The sequence below is a fragment of the Scyliorhinus torazame genome, chromosome 29, assembly GCF_047496885.1.
Source record: "Scyliorhinus torazame isolate Kashiwa2021f chromosome 29, sScyTor2.1, whole genome shotgun sequence".
In the NCBI taxonomy this organism is placed as follows: domain Eukaryota; kingdom Metazoa; phylum Chordata; class Chondrichthyes; order Carcharhiniformes; family Scyliorhinidae; genus Scyliorhinus; species Scyliorhinus torazame.
This window is the reverse complement of record NC_092735.1, coordinates 26,252,600-26,267,043: the sequence shown is the minus strand read 5'-3', so window position 1 is coordinate 26,267,043 and position 14,444 is coordinate 26,252,600.

The following is a 14,444-nucleotide window of genomic DNA, read 5'->3' as shown; positions in this document are numbered from 1 at the left end:
CTGCCCGATGCCAGCTCTGGAACCCTCCGTCCATCCTTCCTGGGACAAACCTATGGTTATTCCTGATCGGGGGCCACACCGAGGCACCCGTCACCCCCCCTGTGTCGCCTCCATTGCCCCCAGATCCTTAAGGTTGCCACCACCACTGGGTTTGTGGTATACCTTTTCGGGGAAAGCGGTAGCGGCGCCGTCACCAGCGCCTTTAGGCTCGTTCCTTTACAGGACGCCATCTCCAGCCTCTTCCATGCCGCCCCCTCTCCCTCCCTCATCCACTTACAAACCATCGCCACATTGGCGGCCCAGTAGTAGTCGTCCAGATTCGGCAACGCCAGTCCCCCTCTGTCCCTGCTGCGCTGCAGGAACCCCCTCCTTACCCTCGGGGTCTTCCCTGCCCACACGCAACTCATAACACTCCTGTCTATTTTCTTGAAAAAGGCCTTAGTGATCAGAATGGGGAGACATTGAAACACAAAAAGAAACCTTGGGAGGACCATCATCTTTACCGCCTGCACTCTGCCCGCCAGTGAGAGTGGCAGCATATCCCACCTCTTGAAATCCTCCTCCATCTGCTCCACCAGCCGCGTCAGATTGAGTTTGTGTAGAGTTCCCCAGCTCTTGGCTACCTGAATCCCCAAATATCGGAAGCTCCTTTCCACTCTCCTTAACGGCAGGGCATCTATCCCTCTTCCCTGATCCCCAGGGTGTACTACGAAAAGCTCACTCTTCCCCATATTTAGCCTATATCCCGAAAAATCTCCAAACTCCCTCAATATCTGCATAACCTCTGTCATCCCCTCTACAGGATCCGCCACGTATAGCAGTAGGTCATCTGCGTAGAGTGACACTCGGTGTTCCTCTCCCCCTCTAACCACCCCCCTCCATTTCTTAGAGTCTCTCAACGCTATGGCCAATGGTTCAATTGCCAGCGCGAACAGTAATGGGGACAGGGGGCACCCCTGCCTTGTTCCGCTATGTAACCGAAAATACTCCGATCTTTGCCAATTTGTGACTACACTTGTCACTGGGGCCCCATATAGGAGTTTGACCCAACTGACAAACCTCTCCCCGAACCCAAACCTCCTCAACACCTCCCATAGATACTCCCACTCTACCCTATCGAATGCCTTCTTTGCATCCATCGCCACCACTGTCTCTGCCTCCCCCTCCGCTGGGGGCATCATTATCACCCCCAACAGCCGTCGCACGTTGACATTCAGTTGTCTCCCCTTTACAAACCCTGTCTGGTCTTCATCCACCACCCCCGGGACACAATCCTCGATCCACGTCGCCAGGACTTTTGCCAGCAACTTGGCGTCTACATTCAGGAGTGAGATAGGCCTATATGACCCGCATTGCAGCGGATCTTTATCCCGCTTCAGGATTAGTGATATTGTCGCCTCCGACATTGCCGGGGGTAGAGTCCCCCCTTCTCTGGCTTCGTTAAAGGTTCTCGCCAGCAGCGGGGCCAACAAGTCCACATATTTCCTGTAAAATTCCACCGGGAACCCATCTGGTCCCGGGGCCTTCCCTGCCTGCATGTTCCCCAGCCCTTTAGTCACTTCATCGACCTCAATTGGCGCCCCCAGACCTGCCACCTCCTGCTCCTCCACCCTCGGGAACCTTAGTTGGTTCAGAAACTGTTGCATTCCCTCTTTTCCCTCCGGGGTTTGGGACCTATATAGCCTCTCAGAAAAGGTCTTAAACACCTCATTCACCTTCCCTGCTCTCCGCACCGTTGTTCCCGTTTCATCCCTGACTCCCCCAATTTCCCCCGCCGCTGTCCTCGTACGAAGCTGGTGGGCCAGCAGCCGGCTCGCCTTTTCCCCATATTCGTATCTCATCCCCTGTGCCTTCCTCCACTGTGCCTCTGCCATCCCTGTGGTCAGCAGATCAAACTCCGTCTGAAGTCTTCGCCTCTCTCTATATAGTCCTTCGTCCGGAGCCTCCGCATATCTTTTATCCACCCTCAAAATCTCCCCCACTAATCTGTCCCTTTCTTTGCCCTCTTTTTTCTCCTTGTAAGCCCTAATGGAGATCAACTCTCCCCTAATCACCGCCTTCAGTGCTTCCCATACTACCCCCACCTGGATCTCACCAGCATCATTGGCCTCCAGGTACCTCTCAATACATCCCCGCACCCTTCCACAGACCCCCTCATCCGCCAATAGTCCCACATCCAGTCGCCAGAGTGGGCGCTGTTCCCTCTCCTCTCCTAGTTCCAGATCCACCCAGTGCGGGGCATGGTCTGAAACGGCTATGGCCGAATACTCTGTTCCTGCCACCTTCAAAATCAATGCCCTGCTCAAAACAAAGAAATCTATTCGGGAGTATACCTTGTGGACATGGGAGAAAAAGGAGAACTCTTTGGCCAACAGACTGGCAAATCTCCACGGATTCACTCCCCCCATTTGCTCCATGAACCCGCTGCCGGCCTTCTTCCGGTCCTGGATCTAGACCGATCTAACCCTGGATCCAGCACAGTATTGAAATCCCCCCCCATTACCAGGCTTCCCACCTCCAGGTTGGGGATACGTCCCAGCATCCGCTTCATAAATCCCGCGTCGTCCGAGTTCGGGGCATATACATTTACCAGCACAACCTCCTTTCCCTGCAATCTACCACTCACCATCACATATCTACCCCCGTTGTCCACCACTATATTCCTAGCCTCGAACGACACCCGTTTCCCCACCAATATCGCCACCCCTCTATTTTTTGCATCCAACCCTGAGTGGAACACCTGTCCCACCCATCCTTTCCTTAACCTAACCTGATCCGCCACCTTCAGATGCGTCTCCTGAAGCATGACCACATCTGCCTTCAGTCCTTTTAAGTGCGTGAACACTCGGGCCCTCTTAATCGGCCCATTTAAGCCTCTCACATACAATGTGATCAGCCGGCTTGCTCCCAGCAGCAGCGGCCCAGTTGATTCTCCCCCTGCTAGATCCCCATCTAGCATGGTTACTCCTCCCATGATGCTTCCGAAAGTCAGCTGACTCCAACTGACCCCAGCTTCCCCTGCTCTCTCCTTGACCCCCCCCTTGTATGTGGAACTCTCATCCTTCTTGCGCCTATCTTCCCGCCATCATCTCCCTAGCGCGGGAAACCCCCCGCGCTTTCCTGGATCGGCCCCGCCCCCCATGGCGCAGCTCCCCCATTCCCCATCCGCCCCCCTCAGTCCCTTTTTCCACCGGCGGCCACATTTCTCAGTGTCCCACCGTCAAGAAGAGAAAAAGCCCCGTCTATCGTCTCGATACTATGAACCTCCCATTCCCCAATTTACATTTCTATACATCAACATCGTTGTCTCCCCCACAGCATCAGTCCCTCAGTTCTGGTCTAGTTTCTCTTCTTGGATGAAGGTCCATGCCTCATCCGGCGTTTCAAAGTAGTAATGTTTGCCTTGGTGCGTGACCCACAATCGCGCCGGCTGCAGTATCCCATACTTTATTTTCTTCTTGTGAAGCACCGCCTTGGCCCGATTAAAGCTCGCCCTCCTTCTCGCCACCTCCGCGCTCCAGTCCTGATACACTCGTATCACCGCATTCTCCCACCTGCTACTCCGTACCTTCTTGGCCCAGCTCAAAACGGCCTCTCTGTCGGTGAAGCGGTGAAATCTCACCACTATCGCCCTTGGTGGTTCTCCAGCCTTTTGTCTCCTCACAAGGACCCGGTGAGCCCCTTCCACCTCCAGGGGGCCCAAGGGGGCCTCAGCTCCCATTAGCGAATGGAGCATCGTGCTCACATAAGCCCCAACGTCAGCTCCCTTCACTCCTTCGGGGAGACCCAGAATCCGGAGGTTCTTTCTCCTCGAGCTGTTCTCCAGGACTTCGAACCTTTCGATACACCTCTTATGGAGCGTCTCGTGCGGCTCCATTTTTACCGCTAGGCCCAGAATCTCATCCTCGTTTTCGGATTCCTTTGCCTTCACCCACGGAGCTCTATCGCCTGGGCCTTTTGTGTTTCTTTTAGCCCTTCGATTGCCAATAACATCGGCGCCAGCACCTGCTTCTTTAATTCCTCCACACACCGTCGGAGGAATTCCTGCTGGTCCGGGCCCCATGTCGTCTGGGCTCCATCCATCGCCATCTTGCTTCTTCCTTCTCTTCTCTGCCGCTGCTCCAAAGGATCCTTCGCAATCTGGCCACTACCACCGATCCTTTCCATACACACCCGGGGGGACTCCTTCCTTCGTCACCCCACACTGGGTTTGGTCCAAACGAATTTCCGTTGGGGCTCCCGAAAAGAGCCCAAAAGTCCGTTAGAACGGGAGCTGCCGAAACGTGCGGCTTAGCAATGCATCGCCGCAACCGGAAGTCCTTAACTGCTTGGATATCTACCTCTGCCTGCTGTTCTTCGGGTTTCCTAATTGCGGGTTTGTTTTGGACAGATTGCTCCCAGGTGCGGGACAATCTTTTTAAAACCCACTTTTTGTTGTGCGCTTCTTCTGAGGGGTCATAATTGGTACAGGCTTTTTGTCCTGCCTCTGTGGCATGGGAGATAAGGGTGCGGGTCCATTTGGCCATGTTGTCTTGGGACAAATGGGCGCGGTCTAAGTTTCCAAAAACGGCTGTAAAATGAATCCACAGGCGTCCAGCAAACGCTGTGGGGTGTTCTGTCTTTTTCTGCCTGCACTTATTCAGGCCTTCTACTGGGTCACCTCTGTTGTAACCGATCGTGTCTAGGATCGCCGTGTGCATCTCTGCAAGGGTACACCCTCCTACATTCTGTGGGTCGGGAAGGGCTGCTACAACTGAAGGGTCTAAACTCAAAACTGTGAGCTTCACTTGCTCACGCTCATCCAGGCCGTACATGGTCGCCTGCTGCTTTACTCTAGCAAAGAAGTGGTGGGGGTCTGAGGTGGGGAGGAACGGTGTGATCTTTTTGCACGCATCCCGTAATTGGGTCACGGTTAAGGGGGTGGTGTAAAGAAATTCTGCGTCTCCTTCCAATGTGACTGTGCGGTGGGTAGTTACTGGATTCATGGGTGCCTGATCTATCTGCTCTGTGGGAGGTTGGGGTGCTTTTCTCTTTTGGGGCTTTCCTTGTGCACATGTTCCCTGAACATACCTATGCGCGGTTTCATTTCATTCTTGCCAATCAGGGCCGTCTTCCTCATCTAATTGGGATCCAAAGATGCTTCGAAACCCATTTTACACTGAAAGCAAAGACTGCAGCTCTGCAATCTGCTTCCGGCACTTTGCGTGATCTAATGAGCTTTGTCTGTGCTCCGTGGTGGCAGCATGGAGTGCTCTTAACGCTGCCTTTAGATCGCTGCACTGCCTTTGCAATGCCTCTACCTGTTTCTCTGTCTCTTCTCTTACCAGGACTGCACTTTGCATGTCCTGATAGGCCTAATCGTATTGGGTTTGGAAGCTGCTCAGATGCGCTAGACAAGACTGGTGTGCCCACTTGGCATCATCCACCTCTCCGTCCTTTGCTGCCAATTTCCTTCTTAATTCTATATTCTCACTCTCGATCTCACTAACATCGACTTTGCTCATTCGATGTCTCTCATCTATCTCTTTACGGAGCGTCCGAACGACCTCCTCTGTGCCTCGCAATTGTGCCAGACAGGACACGATTGCCATCGGCTTGCGAGCTTTCCCTAAGCTTTTCTTATGGATTTCTGACAGGTTCTCCCACCAAGTATGTCCTATACTCCCGGGACCTGTTTCCTCATTATCATAGAATTCACTCCAAAGGGGCCATCCTTTCCCTTTGAGATATTTCCTGATCTTTTCTTCCCAAACGGGACACTGTCCTACTCTGCTGCTGGTCGCTGCGACCCCGAATTCCTGGGGGTTCATAAGGTGTTCCATTGCCTTCATTGCCATTTTCTCTAACTGAATGCTCTTTTAAAATTTGGAATGAGAGGTGCTAAGGCAGTGCTGTAAACACAGGTACAGCGTTCGCTAATTTCCGGAATACAAACTCCCGACAGTTTTTCGCAACAAAATCTATCAGTTTTACCTTATAGCCCTGTTAGTTACGCATGCATTAACACACTTCCGAATTATGAGGATTGATCAGAACTGCTTGAACACTTGTGGTTTTTCTGTTCCCAATTGGATTCTCAATTCAAATTTTTGGTTCTCCCAGAGTGGTTAGGCCACTTCTAAGTCGGGTCCTGGCGGAGCAGCCAGTAAATGTTGCTAACTTTTGATTGGCTCTTAAATGTTGCCCGTTGTATCTTTACTTAATTTGCTCTGTTTCTATAACCTTTGCTCTAGAGTCGCCAGGTATCTTTATGATACCGCCACGAGGTTCAAGTTCAAGTAATGATCAATAACTCGACACACCAATTAGTAAGATTCAAATCAAAACACATTTATTATACACAGTCAATCACTACTCATGCATAAAACTCTACTTACTAGGCTATCTCTATCACTAAAAGGCCTATACTTAGCTTGGAACTGGCCCACCAGGTCAGGGGAACAAATGGCCTTTTGTTCGATTGAGCCTGCAGGATTCAGAAGCTGGTATGGACTGGTAGCTAGGAGCACCTATCTCGTAGCGTGCGTTGACTGGAGACTTACTTGGTTGATGCGGCAGCTTGGGCAGTTCACTGTCAAGGGTTGGTTCGCTGCTGAGTGACCCTGCTAAGAAGGACGATTTGAACTTGGGGGCTTTACTTTATAGTCCCCGGGGGCTTCGTGCCATTCGGGGCGGACCCCGTACCTGGTTCCAAGTGATTGGACTACGTTCCGATCACTTGGATTGATTTCTCCAATACTGGAGCTGTTCCCTGAACGCTGGGCGGTCCCTGAGTGTCCGTTGGCCTTCCTTTGTCTTGGCTCCTGCTGGCGCCGAGGAGTCTGGCTTGGCCTTAGTCACCTTACATGTTTCAATTGTTCCCGGAGACGCTCATTAGTATGCAGGTGGCTGTGAGTTTCAGTGCTGTCTGGGTTTCTGCAAGTTCTAATACACAGGAGACTTTGCACTTGCTAGTTTTTTCCTGGCTTGGCTGAATTTCCCTGCATTCTTTGCGGATCTCCATTTTAAGTCGTGAAGTGGCCAAGCCAGGTGGCTACACTAGTTTCACGTCACCCCCGCCGGACTCATTCTTAACAGGGGGGTGAATGTGGTGAACCACTGTAATAGGAGATGTAAGGTAGGACCTGCACTGCAGGTTCGTCGGTAGCTCCTGCCGGCTGGCTCCGCCCAGGGAGAACTGTATAAATATGCATGACCTCCAGTGCCCTGCCATTTCGCCAGCTGCAGCAGGAGGCCTCGCATCTGACTGTAATAAAGCCACAGTTGTACCCAACTTTAGTCTTTGTGCAATTGATCGTGCATCAATCTCTAAGGTGAGCACGGGAAACTGGAGCCGGGCCCTCGGGAGGCCATATTCGGGGTGTCGGACCAGCCGGGGTTGGAAACGGGCGCGGAGGCAGATGTTGTAGCCTTTGCCTCGTTGATCGCCTGAAGGCGGATCCTGTTTGGGTGGAGATCAACCTCTCCACCCTGTGCCCTGGCGTGGCGGGGGGGACCTGCTGGAATTCCTAACGCTTGAAAGGGTCAAATTTGAATTGAGGGGAAGGATGGAGGGGTTCCACAATTCATGGGCATTATTCATTATGCACTTTCAAGAATTGGATTACATCGAACATTAGGGGAGGGGGGGATGGGTGGGTTGGGGATGGTGTGTGTTAATGGTGACTATGGGTAATTCCTAATTCCTTTTTGGCATTTGTTTATGTGAACATGCAGGCTGCTGTTTGGGGGTTTGGTGGGAGAATGGGATTGTTGTTGTTGATATGGGGATTGACATTGTAGCCGTTACTGCTTAGTGCTTATTGTTGGTGGGTGTACATTTGTGAGAAAATGTGAAAAAGGAAAATAAAAATATTTTTTAAAAAATACCAACTGCTCCCACTGTCTCCCTAATGAGCCTGTTCCATTCACTGGCCACTCACTCACTGAAATATTGTTTGCCCAGATTAATTTAACCTCCTTTGTGACTTTGGTTTGCTGATGTAACAGCGCTACCGAAGAAAGGAGGGAGAGAGAAAGCAGTTAAACTATGGGTCAGCTAGCCTGACATCAGTCATCGGGAAAGTGCTGGAATCTATTATTAAGGAAATCTTAGCAAAGCACTTAGATTGGCAATTTATTAATAGCGCAAGTCAGCATAGTTTTAAGAAAGGAAAATCCCGTTCGACAAATTTATCAGAGATTTTTTTGAGTTCGCCAGATGAACACTGCAATGAAGTTACCGTGACAAGTCCCTAGTTGCCGCACTCCGGCACCTGTTCGGGTACACGGAGGGAGAATTCAGAATGTCCAATTCACCTAACGGCACGTCTTTCGGGACTTGTGGGAGGAAACCAGAGCGCCCGGAGGAAACCCAGGCAGACACGGGGCGAACATGCAGACTCCGCACAGACAGTGACCCAAGAAGGGAATTGAACCCGGGTCCTTGGCGCTGTGAAGCAACGGTGCTAACCACTGTGCTACTGTGCCGCCCCCCACAATTAGCATAGATGGAGGATTGGCTAATAGACAAGAAACAGAGAGCAGGACAAATAGGCCATTTGTAAGGTGACAGGCTGGGACTAGTGAGAAATGTCACAAGGTTCTGTGCTGGGGCCTCAGCCATTTACATCTATGGGCGCAATTCTCTCAAGATGGAACAAAGTCCTCCAGCTTAACCGCGTGTTTCGTGATGCTCAGTGTCGAGAAACACATGATCATTCAACGTGAACGTAGTCCAGGAGGGTCCCCGGCAGGTTAGGTGGATTGGCCGTGTTAAATTGCCCTTTAGTGTCCAAAAGTTAGGTGGGATTACAGGGATAGGGCGGGGGAGTGGGCCTAGGTAAGGCGCTCTTTCAGAGGGTCGGTGCAGACCTGAAGCACCAAATAGCCTTCTTCTGCACTGGAGAGATTCTATGGATTCTTCTATGTATTTTGTCTGTTCATAGTGTAGCGTTGAGGTAGGATGATTGGAGGAGCTAGGCTTGAGGGACTGAATGCCTACTCCTGATCCTAAATTGGGGCTGGTTTAGCACAGTGGGCTAAATAGCTGGGTTGTAATGCCGAACAATGCCAGTACGGGTTCAATTCCCGTACCGGCCTCCCCAAACAGGCGCTGGAATGTGGCGACTAGGGGCTTTTCACAGTAACTTCACTGAAGCCTACTTGTGACATTAAGCGATTATTATTAAATCTTCTTCTCCAATGAGACGGGCTGGGGGTAATATGTGCTTTGCAATTTTGCCCTTTGTTTTGCCACCAGCCAGCAGGACAGCGTCAGGGGTCCTAAAACGTCAACCGCGGCTCAGTCAGGAGCACCTGTGTCTCAGTCAGTAGGTTGTGGGTCCAAGTTACATTCTGAAGGACCGGTCACACAATCTAGGCTGACCGTTCAATGCAACACTGAGGAAGGGCTACATTTGTCGGAGGTGCCGGACTTTGAATAAGATCTTAAACCAAGTCCCGCTGCCATGGTACCAGAGGTGGGGAGTCCACCCCACCCCCCACAGTCCCCGTCTCCCCGGTGTCCAAGTCAACATTTATCCCTCTGCTAACGTCACAAAAACAGGTGGGAGGATTCTTGCTTTGTGTAAATTGTCAAATTTCTCACATGACAGCCATTGCACCACTACAAAACAAACTCATTGGCTGTAAAGTGCTTTGAGATGTTCCCGGGATGAGAAGGGTGCTATATAAATGAAATTCTTTCTTTTAAGATTTAGGTGGCTGAACGAGAGAAAGTTGTGCGGGTTGTGTTCAGTTACAGCATTAGACATTGCCTGTCGCCATGGTGATAAATGTTCTACTTTTGTAATTCTTTGTGAGCTATATTAAAAAAATCTACGTGGGCTGAAATAAAATTACGAGTCTTAACGTGACTGCCTCGCGTTTGCCTTCCTCGTCTGTGATGAACTAATTTTGACTATGTTGGTACTTAGGGTTGCCAACTCTAATTAAATGTATTCCTGGAGGTTTCACCACATGATTTGTCCCCCCCCCTTCCCCTAAACGCTCCAGGCATTAGTTGTCCAACACGTTTATCTCGTGGCGTACACCCTACCTACGCCAATCGGAAAACAAAAAGACTCCTTACCCAGTTGGATGGTGTTTGACTGTCAGTCGAACATCCATTTTCCTCCGCATTTTCAATATTTTTACATCTGGTAAGGAGAAAGGTTTAAAGAACTTGACCAAAACAAAAATCATCTTTTTTGATGTCTCGATGATTTTACTCCAGGGTCGCGCACACAGCGGGGTCCTGGAGATCGATCTTCAATTCCTGGAGATTCCAGATCATTCCTGGCGAGTTGGCTACAAGACCACCTGGATTATGGAGTTTGGTGAGGGGGGGGGGGGGGGGGGGGGGTGCTGTAAGATTACCAAATGTACTTTTTACTCGCCCACCTCTCCTCCTCCCCCCTCACTCCTTCCCCGCCCCAACACCTGTTGATTTGCCTTACCAGTCCTTAATATCCAGCCATAAGGTGGCCAGTCAGCAGGGGCCGGCCGCAACATGCGGGCCTGACCTCAAAGCACCCCTGAGGAAGAGAGAATAACCCGAGTGGGAGGGGTCTTAGATTATGCTGCTCGTTTTCCCAAGGCAGCAGGCGGTGTAGACAGAGCCAATGGTTGGGAGGCGGGTTCGTGTGATGGACTGGGCAGCGTTCACGACTCTCTGTAGTTTCTTACGGTCTTGGGCCGAGCAGTTGCCATACCAGGCTGTGATGCAGCCCGATAGGATGCTTTCTATGGTGCATCTGTAAAAATTGGTAAAAGTCAATGTGGACATGCCGAATTTCCTTCGTGTCCTGAGGAAGTATAGGGGCTGTTGTGCTTCCTTTGTGGTAGCGTCGACGTGGGTGGACCAGGACAGATTTTTGGTGTTGTGCACATCTAGGAATTTGAAGCTGTCAACCATCTCCACCTCGGCCCCGTTGATGCAGACAGGAGTGTGTAACTGAAGTCAATTAGTTTTTCTGGCATTGAGGAAGAGCTGGTTGTTGTTGCACCACTCTACTAGGTTCTCTATCTCCCTCCTGTATTCTGACTTATCGTTGTTTGAGATCCGTGTCATCAGCAAACTTGTAGATGGAGTTGGAGCCACATTTTGCCACGCAGTCGTGTGTGTATAGGGATATAGTAGGGGGCTAAGTACGCGGTCTTGTGAGGCCCCAGTATTGAGGACAATTGTGGAGGAGGTGTTGTTGTTTATCTTTACTGATTGATCTTTGACATTCGCCCCAGCAGGCAGATTGTGCCTCGGTTTAGCATCTCATCTGAAGGGTGGCAACTCCAACAACACAGCACTCCCTCAGTGCTGCCGAGTTTAAAAAAAAATAAAGTTAGAGTTCCCAATTCTATTTTTTCCAATTAAGGGTCAATTTAGCGTGGCCAAACCACCTACCCTGCACATCTTTGAGTTGTGGGGGGGGGGCGAGACCCACGCAGACACGGGGAGAATGTGCAAACTCCACATGGACAGTGACCCGGGAGTGCCGTCGATTTGGTGTAGATTTCCTGTGCTCAAGCCCTGGAGAGAGGGACTGAAATCCAGAACCTCGTGATTCAGAGGCGAGCGTGATGCCAACTTTTGTTTAAATTCGCATGGGCTGTTTCCCGTGTGGAGAAAGTGGCCGCACCTTCCCTGCGTGTCCCGTCTTCGAGCGGTTGAATCCCGGGCCTTCACCGTTCGTCGCGGTGACTAGGTTGCGGCTGGCGATGTTTGCAGCCCGCCAGAAGGTTGGCCACGGCGAGAGCTGTGGTCAGTTCGTCGGGGGCGGAATGCGTCCCAGTAGGAACGATCTGATTTTGAACAAGTGCCGGGGGGGGGGTTATTTTGAGGCCCTGAGTCAGTGGGAGTGCGCCGCTAGCTGACAGCTGGTGCTGTCCTTTGAGGAGGAAGTTTTCCCTGAATAAATGAGCCACAGCTGATACACACACACATATATACATAAAATCGTGCTAAATTTGTCATGAAAAATTACAGTCGAGTTGGTATTTTTTTGTGGAGGGATGTTTTAGAATGGGTAAGCGAAAGATGGAAGTGGTGGCGTCGTATCTTCAACTGGGTCAACCTGATTGCGATTTTGAGCGATCTGTCAGATGACTGTGTGTGTGAATTACTGTCACCACAGCATCTCACACCAGTCATTAGGCTAACCACAGACCAATCTTATCTCTGTCTCACTTTTGGTTCTCTGCTTCCATTCGAGAACAATTCATTCTTACAGAGAATTAGCTCACCGATATTAAACCTGGTCTGTTACCCAAGTGTCCCTCCCCCAGTTTTCTCCCCCCCCCCCCCCCCCCCCCACCCCCCACCCCTTGCCCCTCTTCGGACACATGCTAATTTGGTTCCACACGTTGAGACCTCCACATTTAACTGTCTCGCAGGTATTTTCAAACAAAGAAGCTCTGTTTTCACAACCTCGGGTCCCTTGGTGTCCGTTTTTGAAACGTTTAGATGTCTTGGTGCTCATAACTGCGCAATCGTCTGTGATAGGGTTGGCCCATCATAATCCATAGGATCCCTACAGTGCAGGAGGTCATTTGGCCCATCGAGTCTGCAACGGCCCTCTGAAAGGGTGCCCTACGTAGGCCCAAACCCCCGCCCTTGCTCTGTAATCCCACCTAACCTACACATCTTTGGGCACTTAAGGGGGCAAGTTAGCGTGGTCAATCCACCTTAACCTGCACATCTTTGGGCTGTGGGAAGAAACCGGAGCACCCGGAGGAAACCCACGCAGACACGGGGAGGACGTGCAAACTGCACAGTGACCCAAGCTGAGAATCGAACCCGGGTCTCTGGTGCTGTGAGGCAGTAATGCTAACCCCCCCCCCCCCCCCCCCCGACTTCAAAAAACCTAGAAGGGCAAGGGCAGCATATGCATGGGAATGAGAACATTCTGACTTGGAAATACAGTGCCAGTTCCTTCACTATCACCTGATCAAAATCCTGGAACTCCGTTCCCAGGAACACCTTCATCACACAGACATCAGCGGTTCTCGAAAGGGAAGTTCAGCGTCACCGTCTCAACCTCAAGGGGAAACTGGGGATGGGCAATAAATCCTGGCCTTTGCAGTGCTGCCCTGCAGTAAGGCTGACAAGGAAACTCTCCCCTTGGAAGGAAATACAGGCTGTTACGAGCACACCTTCCTTGCACGTCAAATCTTGAAGTATGTCTTGAACCTGGAGCTTCTGGCAAGGCCTGCTACCCACTGCGGCACAACACCCACTCTGTTCCACAAATAGGAATATATATATGTCGTAGATATGGGATTGGTTTTCTTAACAATGGTATATAGAGTCATAGAGTGGGGGAGGCAGTGGCATAGTGATATTGTCACCAGACTAGCAAACTGGAGACCCAGAGTAATGCTCTGGGACCCCAGATTCAAATCCCACCACTGCAAATGGTGAAATTTGAATTCAATAAAAATCTGGAATTAAAAGTCTAATGATGACCATGATGCCAGTGTCGATTGTCGTAAAACCCCATCTGGTTTACTGATGTCCTTTAGGGAAGGAGATTTGCCATCCTTATCCAGTCAGGCCTACACGTGACTCCAGATCCAGCAGCATGGGTTGACACTTAACTGCCTCAAGGGCAATTAGGGATGGGCAATAAATGCTGGCACGGCCTGCGACACCTACGTCCCATAAACAAAAAAAAAAGGCGGGTTTGTCTTCCAGATATTTAAATTTATTGACAACTCTAGAATACAAAAGAATCAGCAACATGCTAAAAACAGTCACGGAAATCAGTAATATGCAAAATTCATTTACAAGACACCAAAAAACAAAACCCCACCACCATCCCCTCCTCAGCACCAACGGTAGCCCCACATCGGCGGAAAGGTCACATCGGCGGCAAGGCGCCCAAACGAGAAGCACAGACCACCGGAAAAGGGCACACCGGTGGCCCTGCCCTTACAGTAGCCCCACATCGGTGGAAAGGCGCCCAAACGGAAAAGGCCACGCAGCGCACGGTTGAGGAGGGAGGGCGGGTTGCCTCACACCCTTTAAAAAGTACCTGGATGAGCACTTGGTGCCACGGGCCAAGTACTGGCAAATGGGATTAGGTAGGCGGGTCAGGTGTTTTGCGTGGGCGCAGGTTCAATGGGCCTCTTCTGCCCTGTATTGTCCCTTGAAAACAGGGCAGGGGAGAAACAGCAGGCGTGCGTGGACTTGTGTTTTATGGGCAGGTGATGTGCAATGCCACTGGGCAGGTGATGTGCAATGCCACTGTGCAGGTACAGGTCCTGTCCCGGCTGCCAGGAAGATTCAGGCTTAGCCACAGGTGGCGCTGCAGGACTGCTGGGAGCCGCTGGTCCTCCCCAACAGCAGGGGGCAGCAACACCAGCTGTCAAATGGCCAACTCGCTCTGTTCCCTCGGTCGAGGACCGTTTGTTTTAAACGCGGCCACGGGCCAACCCGAACCCAATAACTCCCCCCGCCGCCCCCC